At 39.9% G+C, this 14,098-nt stretch overlaps 1 pseudogene; it reads right to left on the bottom strand.

Moving 5' to 3' along the window:
* Positions 1-7,649: 7,649 nt before the first annotated feature.
* LOC132061333 (inorganic phosphate transporter 2-1, chloroplastic-like) lies at positions 7,650-13,178 on the bottom strand (annotated as a pseudogene).
* Positions 13,179-14,098: the final 920 nt, after the last annotated feature.

The following is a 14,098-nucleotide window of genomic DNA, read 5'->3' as shown; positions in this document are numbered from 1 at the left end:
TTTGAGGTTTAATACAAATCTTAGGCCACTACTTTCATTCGAAGACGAATGATCCTAAGGGGGAGATAATGTAACATCTCGTAAATTCGAGTTAGGTATGAATGTGAAATAATTGGGGGTTTAGATGTCATCTTAGCTATATGGATCCCTCCGGGATGGGTACAGGTGCTAAATGATCTTTCTGGGGTCAAACGAGATAAGGAGGTTCGTTAAAAATCCAGAAATTCGTCTAAGTCTGAGATAGCTTCAATTATGCCCAGTTTTCAGGTATTTGCATTGGGACTTTGGGAAAACCCAAAACATGAAAGTTGTAGGTCTATGCAATACCTTTCAAACCATATATTATAGAGGTCAAACTAAGGTCTGTACAAAAGGTTATGACCGATTTACTGAAGATGTGTAAAATGGAAATCCCGATTCTTGTAGGATTAGGTTTTAAAGCCCAAGCATTTATAATAACCTATAAATACAACCCAAAAATGTCTAAAGAGAAGTTTTTCAACCATAGGCTTCTACCAACCCCCTAAGGTGAGTTCTACTCAAATCCCTAAGACAATTACATTAACTTAACACTAGATTAACACCGAATTATTATATGAAATCGCTAGATTGTGGAAACTTCATTCAAGGTCAAACATGGGATGAAGCTTTGGGATTTCTTCAAAAAGGTAAACCCCTCACTTTGATGGATTATATGGAATTGTTATTATGTTTTAGTCTAGAATCATGAAATAGGATTGATTTAGATGCACTCTATTAAAGACAAAACCCTAGTATTTTTCTTTGTAGAATTTTCTCCGACCAGTCAGCTTTAATTGACGTTTCCCGCTAATCTAACCGTTGGATCGAGCCCAAAGTTTAGTTGAGTGGTCACAAAATATAGGTCTTAAATGTGAACGATTGAGATCTTATTTAGAAATCCGGAGCAGTGCGTTTCAAGCTATGAACAGTAGCTGTGAATTTGGTGAATATCTACAGCTTATTGATCATACAAGCCTCAATTAAATGTAGAATGATTCTTTGAAGCGTGGAGCTTACGTTTAACATATTTTAACGGATTTAAGGTATGTCTCTTTTCAAAAAACTCTTTTTGACCACAAAGGTGAATTATACATATCCTATTGAAACTAAATATGTGAGTTGATTGTGGTTGGCGTGCTTGAGGGACAAGCCCACATTAAACCTTGCTTGTAGTATATTCTATATATGTATTTATGATTGCTTCCCTCTATAAGAGATGATTAATGATGAGACTAAAAGGTTAGTAAATGATTCTAGAAATTCCCTTAATGGATGATTGAACTTGATACTTGAAAGACTAATTGGCTCATGTAAATACCCTATAACGAATTTTGGAACTTGAATGCTAAATGCTGATGTGACTACCCGATATAAGTGATGATTTAGCTTCTATGCTATGAATTTGATTGTTGTATTTGGCCTAGCTACACGGGAGGAAGGGTAGTCACTATCGATTTCAGTGTGGTAATGCCTAGCCATTTGGGAGAAAGAGTGACCACTGCCGGGTTTGCCACCCAGGGTGCGGTTTATGCCTAGCTATTCGGGAGGAAGGATAGCCATCGAGAATTACATATTCCGGTGTGGTGCGCTATGTTTAGGGAACCTCTAAGGTCGTCCCTTCGATGTTATTGATTCTTGGGCCTGTATTTGCATGTGTGATATCCTAATCCTTTTATGTAACTGTTGTTGATAATCATGATCAATGTAAAAAGAATATTTGAAAGTTGTAACTTGACAAAAGGCTTTATAATCAGTTTTGATAATTCTTATTGAGATACACGAGCTGAATAACTAATTTCACGTTGTTTCATACTATCCTCAGAACTGATTTCTTTAAGTATTATTGTAATTTATTATCATATTACTTGTTGTCCCCGAGGTACTCACTGAGTACGAAGTACTCAGGCATACCATTTTTGTTTTGATGGTATGTTAGGTAACGGAGAAGAGCAGGTTCTTGATACTCAAAACGCTTAGGAAGGACTTGCTGTTCGCCTTGACTTGGTGAGCCCATATGTTCATTCCTGGGACACCCCTAATTATATTTATTTACTATTCTAATTTTTTTTTTGGCTGCGTCCCGATGTGTCAGACGATTACTCTTTTATCTTTAAAGCTCCATAGTACACATTCTTGTGGGTAGTTGTTGAGTTTTGTTTAACTCTTAGGCGTTCTTCATGTTTTGATTAAATTTTATAATATTAAAGACTTCTGCTGATTTAATTCATAAATCATGATTCTATAATATTTATTTTATAAACTGTTGGAGATGAATATTGAACCTGGCGGGTTCAAGTGTTATTATTGTATCTTTTAGCTTCTTCCGATATTGTTCATGACGTCGGATGCCAGTCACATCTAGGGTGGGTTTTGGGGCATGACTAAGCCTCTCTAGAAAAAACCCTAAAATGGATGAGGCTGCGTCCGTACGGTCTGACACCCGTACAGTTGTCAGCGCAAATGGCGGAACGGTTAACTAATGCATGGCTTGTTGGATAACGGATTCTCCAAACCTATGTTGGATATGCTCTGTTCTGGCTTTAACCCGGTTCTTACCGGGTACAAGTTGCATCGGTTTTACCGCATACAGGTAGTCCCCACACTTTCCTGATCGAAGTTTTACCGAAGTGCCGGGAAGTGGAACAACTGCCTCGGTGGCTTCTCTAGTAAGCTTTTACTTTGAAAACAAACGGCAAACAAAACGTCCTTTCATGTCACGTCTCTCTGACTTCAGGCGCATGTCACCTTCTTGTTGGACGGCTTTGGTAATCGCTTCAGGGTCACGTCCCTTCATGTCATGTCTTTCTGACTTCGGACACGTGTTCCCTCTTGGTTGGATGACTTCGATAACCGCCTCAAAACTTTCTCTATATAAGGCGTTACAGTGATCACTTTTTTTTTTTTTTACTTTCACTTTTCCCTTCCTTCTTTCATCCTTCGTTTCTTCGATCATATCACCCATCTTGTTCAGTTCTTGCTTCTCCTTGGAATCTTTGCTCTGAAATTCCGTTTCTTAAAAAAATTATTAAGAGAATTCCCCCGGCGTCCGAAAGCCTTCACCATTTTTTGCAAAATCTTCTTAAATCTTCCTTAACTTCATTTGTTCATCTCCAAACCTTTATATCTACATATTTTTAGCCTTCAAATCTTCATATCTTCAACCCAGATCTTCATACCTTCATCCCAAATCTTCATACCTTCAAATATTCATCATCGAAACTCAAGAAATGGCAACAGACACCGACTCTACCTCTTAGAATGTTTCTCCGATTTCTTCTCCGGCTACCTGTTGCCAATCCCGGTGACAAAACACAAACCACTCCCTTCGAACCAATAGCCAAAGACATTATACCCGTGAAGTATAATTTTAACCACGAATTCGCCATTGAGAAGGCCGTGAAGACATCTGACTGGGGTTATGACGTGAGATGTTACCCATCCTCAATCAAAGAGGAGCACCTTGTGTTACACCCCGTATCTTCGAAGAAGCACTTATCAAATTTGAAACATAAGTACGTTGAGTAATATCACATTTACGGACAAAGATTTTTGCATCCTTCTCCATTCGGTTTCAGTAATATCCCGCTCTGATTATCTTTCGGACCAAGGCTTTAGCACCCGAATGGTTACCACAAGTTCCTTTGTGAACCTCCCTCATCACATCATCAGTTTCTCCGGGCCCCAAGCACTTAGCCAAAGGTCCGTAGAAAGACTGGCGATACAATTGGTCGTTGACTAAGCAGAATCTCACTGCTTTGGTTCGAAGAGACCTCGATTCTTTTGGGTCCGTTGGGAGATTTCCTTCACGTAAGTGATCAATGTATTTGTTGCGCTAATCCCATATCAGACCCATAACATTTATCTCGGCGTGACCATTTTCTACTGTCGAGTTCATCAAATTGGACGACCGTGCAGAATTGAACTCCTCCGCTTCAACCGATGAGCCTAAGTCGGCCAATGCATCTGCTTTGTTGTTCTGCTCCCTCGGTACATGCTGCATAGTCCATTCTTTAAATCAGTGCAATATTACTTGAGCTTTTCCAAGTATTTTTGCAATGTTCATCTTTGACCTCGAAAACAACATTGACTTGGTTTACGATCAGAAGGGAGTCGCACTTAGCTTTGATGACTTCGGCTCCTAAACTCCGAGCCCATTCCAAACCTGCAATCATAGCCTCATACTCGGCTTCATTGTTAGTCAATTTTAAAGTTCTGATTGATTGTCTAATAACGACGCCTGCGGGGGCCTTAAGAACAATACCCAATTTGGACCTCTTTAGGTTAGATGCTCCGTCAGTATACAGGGTCCAGATGCCTGAAACGTTTCCCGAAGTTAACAAGAGGTCTTTTCCACCTTGGGAACCATTGCGGGGGTAAAGTCTGCTATGAAGTCAGCTGAGATTTGAGATTTAATAGCCGTTCTAGGCCTATACTCACTATCATAACCGCTAATTTCTATGACCCATTTAGTCAACCTACCCGACAGTTCCGGCTTATGCATGATATTTTTTAACGAGTAAGTAGTTACTACATATATGGGGTGGCATTGAAAATAAGGCTTTAGCTTTCTTGAAGCACTTACCAAGGCCAAAGCTAACTTTTTGAAGTGCGGATAATGGGTCTCCGCATCTCCTAATGTCCTACTTACATAATAACTAGGGAATTGCATGCCTCTTTCTTCTCTAATCAAAACCCCGCTTACCGTAACCTCGGACACCGCTAGATTCAGGAACAGTTGTTCGTCCGCCTTTGGTGTGTGCAACAAGGGTGGGTTCGAAAAGTACTGTTTCAAATCTTCTAAGGCCGTTTGGCATTCTAGTGTCCACACGAAGTAACTCTTCTTCCTTAGCAAAGAAAAGAAAAGTGACATTTATCCGATGACCTCGAAATGAATCGACTCGACTCAAAGCTGCTATCCTTCCAGTCAACCTTTGTACTGCCTTTATGTTGTTCAATACTTCGATGTCCTCAATGGCTTTGATTTTGTCCGGGTTGATTTCAATCCCATGGTTTGACAACATGAAGCCCAAAAACTTGCCAGATCTAACTCTGAAGGCACACTTCTCCTGGTTCAGCTTCATGTTGTACTTGTGAAGTATATCGAAGGTATCCTGCAAATGTTTTAAATGGTATTCTGTTTCCAAGGACTTGACTAACATGTCATCAATGTAAACCTCCATTCTCTTACCTATCGGTTCTTTGAACATTCAGTTAACTAGGTGTTGATAAGTTGCTCCAACATTTTTTAATCCGAACGACATTACATTGAAGCAATAAGTCCCATATTGGGTTATAAAAGAAATTTTCTCTTGATCCACAAGGTCCATCCGAATCTGGTTGTATCTGGAGTAGGCATCAAGAAAACTTAACATCTCATGCTCGGTCATCGCATCGATCATTCAATCAATGTGAGGCATAGGGAATGAATCCTTCGGGCATGCTTTGTTTAGATGTTTATAAACTACACACATTCTAAATTTGTTACCTTTCTTCGGCACAACTACGCCATTAGCTAACTAGTCCGGGTATTTAACCTCCCGGATAGAACCTATCTTTAAAAGCTTTGTTACCTCATCATTGACGAAGGAATGATTTAATTCGGCCATCGATCTTCTTTTCTATTTGACCGGAGTGACTTTTTTATCGAGGCTGAGCTTATGCGTCGTCACCTCCGGTGGTACACATGTCGTGTCTAAATGGGACCATGCAAAACAATCAGTATTAGCTTGAAGAAATTTAATTAACTTGCGCCAGAGCTCCGAGTTTAACCCTGTGCCCAGGTATACCTTTCTATTCGGCAAGTGCGCGAATAAGATAATCTATTCTAACTCCTCTATGGTAGACTTGGTTACATCCGAATCATCCGATAATACGAATGATCTGGGCACACCAAAATCATCTTCTTTGACTTTGGCTTGTCTCTCCTTTTTATTCATCCGAGCCTGCATTCTTTAGTTGCTATTTGGCGTCTTTGCCTTTGGTCGACTCAACAACTTTTCGGACCAGTTCCTTTGGGACGAGGGCTGCATCCTCGATCGCGAGCATCTCTCTTGCTGAGGGCTGTTCACCACGGACCATCTTTATCCCGTTCAGGGTTGGAAATTTTAACATCTAATATAATATCGATGGTACTGCCCTCATGCTATAAATCCACGGTCGGTCGAGTAATGCATTATATTTCATTTCTCCCTCGATGACATAGAACACAGTTTGCTGAATAGTTCCGTCGATGTTGACTGGCAAAGAGATTTCCCCCTTAGTAGTTTTGCTTGCCATATTGAATCCGCTGAGTACCCGAGCTACTGGAACAATTTGGTCTAGCAACTTCAGTTGTTCTACTACTTTCCATCGGATAATGTTGGCTGAACTACCTGGGTCAATCAAAATACATTTAACTTGAGATTTAAAAATACAGATAGAAATTACCAACGCATCATTGTGTGGTTGAATGATGCCTTCTGCATCCTCATCGTTGAAGGAAATAGATCCCTCCGGCACATAATCTCTGGTCCGCTTCTCTCGTACAATTGAAGCCTTTGTTCTTTTCATCATCGGAACTCGTAGTGTATCTGTTCCTCTGATTATCATATTGATCACGTGTTGTGGCTCCACGGGCTTGACTTATTTGTGATATTTCCTACCTTTATAGTGGCCTTTGGCTCGCTCACTTAAGAATTCATAAAGGTGGTCGTTTTTTAACAACCGAGCCACCTCTTCCCTCAATGGGCGACAGTCTTCGGCTCTATGCCCATGAGTCCCATGATACTCACATATCACGCGTGGATCTCGTTGAGCCGTATTGGATCTCAATGGTCTCGGCCACCTGGCATCTATGATACGGCCAATAGCTGAGATAAGATCTGATGTGTTAACGTTGAAGTTATACTCTGATAACCTTGGAATGTCCCCATTGCTGGCTGAACTACCGGCATCCCCTCTAAATAGAAACCCTCGGTCGTTTGACCCACGATCAGCTCACTTATCCCCTCTACTTGAGAGATGACTAAGGCCATTTCTTCCCTTATCCAACCTAAAGTTGGATTTCTCCGGTTAAGAATATGGTCGATACCTATCCCTCGATGGCCTTGTCTCCGATTAATAATTCCTCTTCGATCTCTTAGAGTTCTTACTTCCACCTATCAGACTAGGGGGTAGTTCAAGTTGATCATCCTCTACCCAAATTTTTGATTCGTACTTGTTATGGACATCGGCCCAAGTTACTGACTCGTATTCAAATAAGTTCTCCTTTAGTTTAAACGAGGCAGTTGAGCTTCGGGGATTGAGTCCCTTAGCGAAAGCTTGAGCCACCCATTCTTTCGGGACCGGAGAAAGTTCCATCCATTCTCTTTGGAACCTATTCACGAACTCTGTAGCAGCTCATTATCTATTTGGGGGATTCTAAAAACATCTGCCTTTCTTGCCTGTACCTTTTTGGCCCCGGCATGGGCTTTGATAAATGCATCTGCGATCATCTCGAAATAAGTGATGGAATGCTCGGACAGATGGTCGTACCAAGTCAATGCCCTTTTGGATAATGTTTCACCAAACTTTTTCAGCAATACCGACTCTATTTCATCCTCCTTGCCATCGTTGCCTTTTATGACAAAAGTGTAGGAGGTGACGTGCTCCTACAGGTCTGTCGTCCCATCATACTTCAAAATATCCGGCATCTTGAACCTCTTCAGGATCAGTTTCGAGGCTGCACTCGGTGGGAAAGGCCTTTGGATGTATCTCTTTGAATCTAGTCCCTTCAAGATCGGAGGTGCTCCAGGGATTTGATCCACCCGAGAGTTGTATGTTTCCACTTTTTTCTTCATGAAATCGACCCGCTTTGCTAAAGTTTCGAGCATTTTCAGAACCTCGGTAGATGAACCAGCCCGAATTCGTCGCTTTCCACTATATAGGCCTCCTCTCGCCTTGGTTCGGTAGGCCGGTTTGGCTTCGCCGATGCTTCTTTGTTGTCTTTGCTCTGGAGCTGAGCTATAGCAATCGCTTGTTCCTGCAACATTTCAACTATCAAACGTAAGTTAATCTCATTCGGTATATCCGATGTTTTATGGGCTAGCGCCCGAGGCAAAGAAGTTAAGTTATTGCTATTCAAAGGACCTGTGGCCGGAAGGGCGGCATTCTCCTGGTTGACGGTATTCTGGCGGTTAAGGCCTTCGGTCGATTTGACAGCATTTGGGTTGGCTGGGTCAGGAGGTGGTCCATTCGGGTTCAGTGACCCACTATTATTTTCGTTTTCAGCAACTATCTCGTTGTTGTTCATGTGCTCGGAATGATAACTGCTTGCCATCTCGAAAGAATTTGAAGCACAAACTTTCCAAGAATAAGTGAAAGAGCACGTAGCAAATTAAACCGTCACTATTACCCTAGGCCCCACGGTGGGTGCCAAACTGTTTACCCCCAAAAATGGATAACAATTAAATTTGTAAGTGGTTGATAGGATATGTGGTTAGATTATTTATAGTATAAGATAATAGCCAGTAAATAGTAATATATTTGATAAATAATAATAGAGGAAACTTAGGAAGTGAAATTTATGAGATCTGCGAACTGATCTGGTTTAAAAATTGCTCTCTTTCATCGAGCCAAAATACTTAATAAGATTTCACTGCCATCTTTTTTATTACAAATGTGTAGAATAATGAAAAGCTAACCTAAAAAAGGAAAGGGTAGACCTCTATTTATAGCTAACAATATATGGGTCCTAGTACAATGTAAGAAAAAGCCTTTCTAAAAAAAACCCTAAAATGGATAAGGCTACGTCCGTACAGTCTGACACCCGTACAGTTGTCAGTGCAAATGGCAGAACGGTCAAATGACGTGTGGCTTGTTGCATAACAGATTCTCCGGACCTATTTTGAATGTGCTCTCTTCTGGCTTGGGTTATCCGTACACATCAAAATACCCTCGGTTTTGACGTAAAGTTGAATGTACTCACGACTCCTCAGTTTTCATTCCTACCGGTTGTTATGACCCTACTTTCCCTCGATCTCATATCGCACGGCCTTAAACTTTACCCCGGTTCTTACCGGGTACAACTTGTATCGGTTTTTACCGCATACAAATTAAATAAAAATTTATCTGATAACAATATGTTTACCTATGTCATCAAAGATTTTCTCCATTATCCTATGAATGCAGTCAACTTCAGTAGAAAGTGTTTTACCTCCAAAGTGAAACTTCAGTAGAAAGTGTTATCTTCTTTCCGATAGTTGCAATCATTCTGTATCCCCGCATTGCTAGCCCGGCTAGAATTCCAAACCTTCCCCAAGCTAGAACATCATTAGGAATAACAATATCGGCTGAACTGAGCCCCCTTTGTAGAATGGATAATGTTGCAGCCAAAGGGCCTATTGCATTGGAGATATCATTTCCACCATGACAAAATGACATGAAACAAGCTGATAACACTTGCATATAGCCAAAAACACTGTATACTATTTCCAATTATGTTCCTTTAGGGCCTGTAATATCTGAAAGAAATCCAATGTTCTTAGTGTGGATGGATTCTTCTGTCTCTTTTGATTCTTTTGAATGGGACTTAAGGAGGTGTCGTAGTTGGCCTCGAATAATTCTATCGAATACAAAAGCACAAACTGCACCAGAAGCTAGACCATGACCGACAACTAGAGGTAGTGTCTTGCTCAAAGGGAAGGCTGTAAATGAGATTCCGGAAACACCAGCAAAAATAACAATAGGTGCAGCTACAGCAGCAGCTTGTCCTGGATTTCTAGCGCTATAAACAAACTAGAAACAGTAAAACTAGAATTAGGAAGCGCTATTTGCACTAAACAAAGTCCATGTTTGTTAGGAATGCACCCTGCGGATGCATTTGTAGACAAGAAAGGACGCTATTGCTCCCATCAAAGGTGAGATCACCCATGAGAAAGTTACTTTTGCCAGTGAACTCCAAAAGACTACACCAGGTCCCCCATAAACAAGACTAAAACCAACCGTGGATCCTACAATACAATGTGTAGTTGATACTGGCAAACCATAATATGATGCAACCTGAGCAGGACCAACATATGATTTACCAAAGAGAGCACTACTGATTACAGATTGCTAAATCAACTTCACTTCCAATTTGCTCCTCCCCTTTTGGAAAAATAATTCCAATAAGGTTTTTCAAATAGAGAAAAATCGTAGATAATTCTTCAACAAGCCTGATTGCACGCTTCAACTTACTAATTATGGCACCACAAACAACTTTTCCTGGGGAAAATTTTCAAAATTGGTGTTTTCCATATCCACCTTCTTGATAATTTCTCTATATAAACCAAGAAGCATTCAGGAAGATATAGAATTTCGTGTATTCTATTGGCTGATTGGATAGATGCAGAGTGATGGTAGTAGATATCTGTTTGAATGAATACTAAATTGCCGCAAGAGTGATATTGCTCTGATAAATATAGACTTGGTTTCTGCAGTGAGGGCAATCCTTTTGGCAATTAAATGCTGTTAATTCCCTTTTATACTTTCAAATTATTTCTTTTTGCTATAGTCTAGAATTTTGTCATTTCAATAGCCTCTCCAAGACAACTATGATCTATTTTATTGACAAATCTGGAAAGTACCATGTAAAGTAGCCAAGGCACTATATAAGTCTCACCTTGGCTTCTTTAGCTTATCACTGTTTTGTTAATATGCTGTGAGTGTTGTTAAGTTGATGATCATGGAATAAACTGACGGTTAAACCATTCATTAATATCGCCTCATTAAGTAGTACTTATGCCACTACCAAAGCACATCTAGTAAGTTGTTTCCTACGTATTTTGAAAACCTATGCACATCATCAATTGATCTGTAATATTGAACTCGAGATAAATTTATAAACAGTAGTTCACCAACTTTAGGATATTTACTTGCAAAATCCTTGGTCTTAATTATCTATTATCTCATAGAAGAATTCTTAATGCTATCATGTACTACATTAATGGAACTTATAACATTCACATGTACTTACATTTATGGTAGATAATCTAACAAACTTAGCATGTAAAAGCAACTTGAGATGGTTTGGTCATGTCTTATATCGATTGCCAAATACACCAGTACATAGGTGTGAAACCATGTGATTAAATGTGTTAAAAAGGGACGAGGCAAACCTACTTTTCCAAATCTAGGCAGACCTAGAGAAAACAGAGGGTATGATGGAAGAAAAAGATATTAGAAAGAATATCTTTTGGACCTAATACACCCATAAGGAGTGCTAGCTAAGTGACCAGACTGTAAATCATCTAGAGAACGGTTAGGGTTTGCAATATCTGCATCATTAGAGGGTTTTTTAGGTTGTGAAACTACGGGGTCATCCGGTGACTTGTGGACTCCTAACGACCAGTAATTCAATTCGAGTCGTGACTGCTACAAAAGATCTACTTTTCATTCGAGTAATGACTACTACAAACGATCCGCCTCTACCGAGGAGAACTATCGCAAGCCTCTAAACCACTAGCATTTAATGGAATGGTTACAGATACATGTATATATAGCTGACCTCAACTTGCTTGGAATTAAGCGGCAGTTGTTGTTGTAGCATGTAAATGTACCTGCAACCATGTTCCTGTAGTAGCGAGAGAAGAAAGCAGCCCGGCGAAGAGTAACATATCCTTTCCATGGAAAACATTGGCGACAAGAATTCCCTTCTGCATATTACTGTTACATGTGTTCCCATTAATAGTGCCCCTGAGAACTCTAGAACTGCTGCTGTTAACATTGCTTGACGCAAACTCAATGCCCCTGAAACAACAAAAGTTCCCATGGCATTCGCAACATCATTCGCTCTGATGTTCCATGCCATGTAGAAACCAAACAACAGCATTGCATACGACACAATTTTATACTTCAACCCAATCCTTGACCCAAAGATTTCATAAAAATTGGGAATGTAAGTCCAGCCAATGCAATGCATATTGATACTGTTGAAGCTGTACTTGAAGATATATTAAACGCCTGTGCCATTCCAAAATCTTCAATTTCTTGATCTTCTAATTTTTCACCATTATGTCCATCTGCTTCAGATAATGATGATAAGGTAGAAAAAGGGTGTACGAAGCCTGAATTTCTTAGTCTTAAAACTGAACAAGAATCCTTCTTAAGAAAAGTTTCACCAGGAAAGACACAAATTTTCCTATGTGAAACACCGAGGGGGGGTGGGAGGGTGAATTGTAGTTCTTTTAAATTAAGTTAGTCGACCGTCTGAATAGTTAGTCGACTTCCCTACAAAGACAAACATTGGTTAGCAAACAAATAATAGTAAACAGTAGAGAACAGAAAGTAATGACACATAGAGATTTTTATACTGGTTTGGATCACTGGCGTGGTGCCTAATCTAGTCCCCTTGGGTTACAAAGGTTTCCTTAGAGCCTTGGTGGTAACTTGATTACATCAGTGGTTTATTTTGAACTGTAGTTCCTGTTTTGGATAGTTTTCCAATTGTCCCCTAGTGACAGCCTCTACCTGTATAGCTATCTATTCTCTCTTTACTTTTTCTAACACTCATAGACTTTTACAAGCTATAGTGGTTTTTACAAGATGAAGAATGAATAGATATTTTTGCTCAAGTGAAGTTGTGATCATATTTGGCTTGTGATGTCTCTCTTTATAGCTGGCTTCTCATCTGGAGATTTTGGCAAATGAATCAATCTTTCCTAGGATTGATTCTGATTTGGCTCGCTCTAAGGTAACCCAAGGGTATTTATCCTCAATCAGGGATTCGAGTGATTTTCTGATTGATCTTCGGATAATTTTTTTTTTGTCTTCTTTCCTCTGTAGCAATTATATGATTTTCCTTGAAATATTGCTGGTCTTCTTTCCTTCATATCTGAGATATAAATCTGCCCTACTGGCCTTCTTTCCTTTGTGATAATGATGTGATTTTTCATGAACTCTTTCTTGTCTTCTTTCCTTTCTGACCGAGATAAATCTTCCTTTGGTAACCATCAAATCTTGTATGGAATTGTCCTGCTGATTTTACTTCCTTCCATATACGTCTTCTTGATTGGCTAGATTAGATCTTGACTCACGTATACCTTTTCTCTGATTGATATCTTGGAATATATTTTCCTTTTCTGTGATCTTGATTTGTATGGTTGAGCTAGTCCTTCACAGCGTTCGTTTTCCTTTTTGGTTCCTGCATAATACGATGGCATCATTAAAACAGTTACTTACTTTTAACCTACAAGGCTAATAATCTCCTCCTTTTTGATGATGACAACCAAAAAGGAGTGTCACATATTACTTCCCTATATTTTGTCTTGATGCTCCCCCTGAGTCTAGTCCATCGTTCCATCGTGCTCCCCCTGAGTCTCTTTCTCCCCCATTAACATCATCAGAAAGGAAAAAAAAAGAAGTGCAAGAGCAAGCACAACAGGCATACAAGCATAATGAATAATAAGCACACACAAATATGCAAATAATAACTAAGCTACCTAAGCCCCAAGCAGATAGTCATCCAAAACATACAGTAAAAAAAAACAGTCTTAAACAGCCAAAAGAAACATCAAAGGATTAAGAGCCCCTTTTCCAGTAGTACTTGTGGTATTGATGATGTTTGAGAAGAAGGTGTTGTAGAAGGTTTCAACGTTATGGGATAGGGTGTAATAAGATTTTTGAACAGCAAAAGCGAGATCAGTATTAGAAGTAGTGGTTTCCTTGCTCAGGGAGTCGACTCGAGCAGTCAGCTTGTTCACAACTTTGACACCTTCCTTTTGCAGACCTTGCATGCTTACCCACAGCTTTCCCACATCAGCACTAACCTCTTTGGAAGAGCTTAAGACATTCTCAAGAACCTCAAACATCAGCTGGAGGCGAGTATCCAAAATAGCAACACTTTGCTTCACCTCTGCAATCTCACGAGGCACTTCTGAAATGTCTGTTCGAGGGGTTGCTGGCTCAACAGGAGTCTCAACATTTACCTTGGCGGATTTCTTCTTTACCCACTCACCATTCAAGAAGACATACCACATACTTACAAAGGCCCGATGATCATAGGAAGCAATGACCACAAAAGGACGAAATTCTAAGAGATCAACAAAATAAGTCCTTTAAAATGCAAGATATGATCATACGA

The sequence above is a fragment of the Lycium ferocissimum genome, chromosome 6, assembly GCF_029784015.1.
Source record: "Lycium ferocissimum isolate CSIRO_LF1 chromosome 6, AGI_CSIRO_Lferr_CH_V1, whole genome shotgun sequence".
Taxonomy (NCBI): domain Eukaryota; kingdom Viridiplantae; phylum Streptophyta; class Magnoliopsida; order Solanales; family Solanaceae; genus Lycium; species Lycium ferocissimum.
Note: the sequence above shows the minus strand (reverse complement) of the source record. Positions and strands in the feature narration are given on the sequence as shown.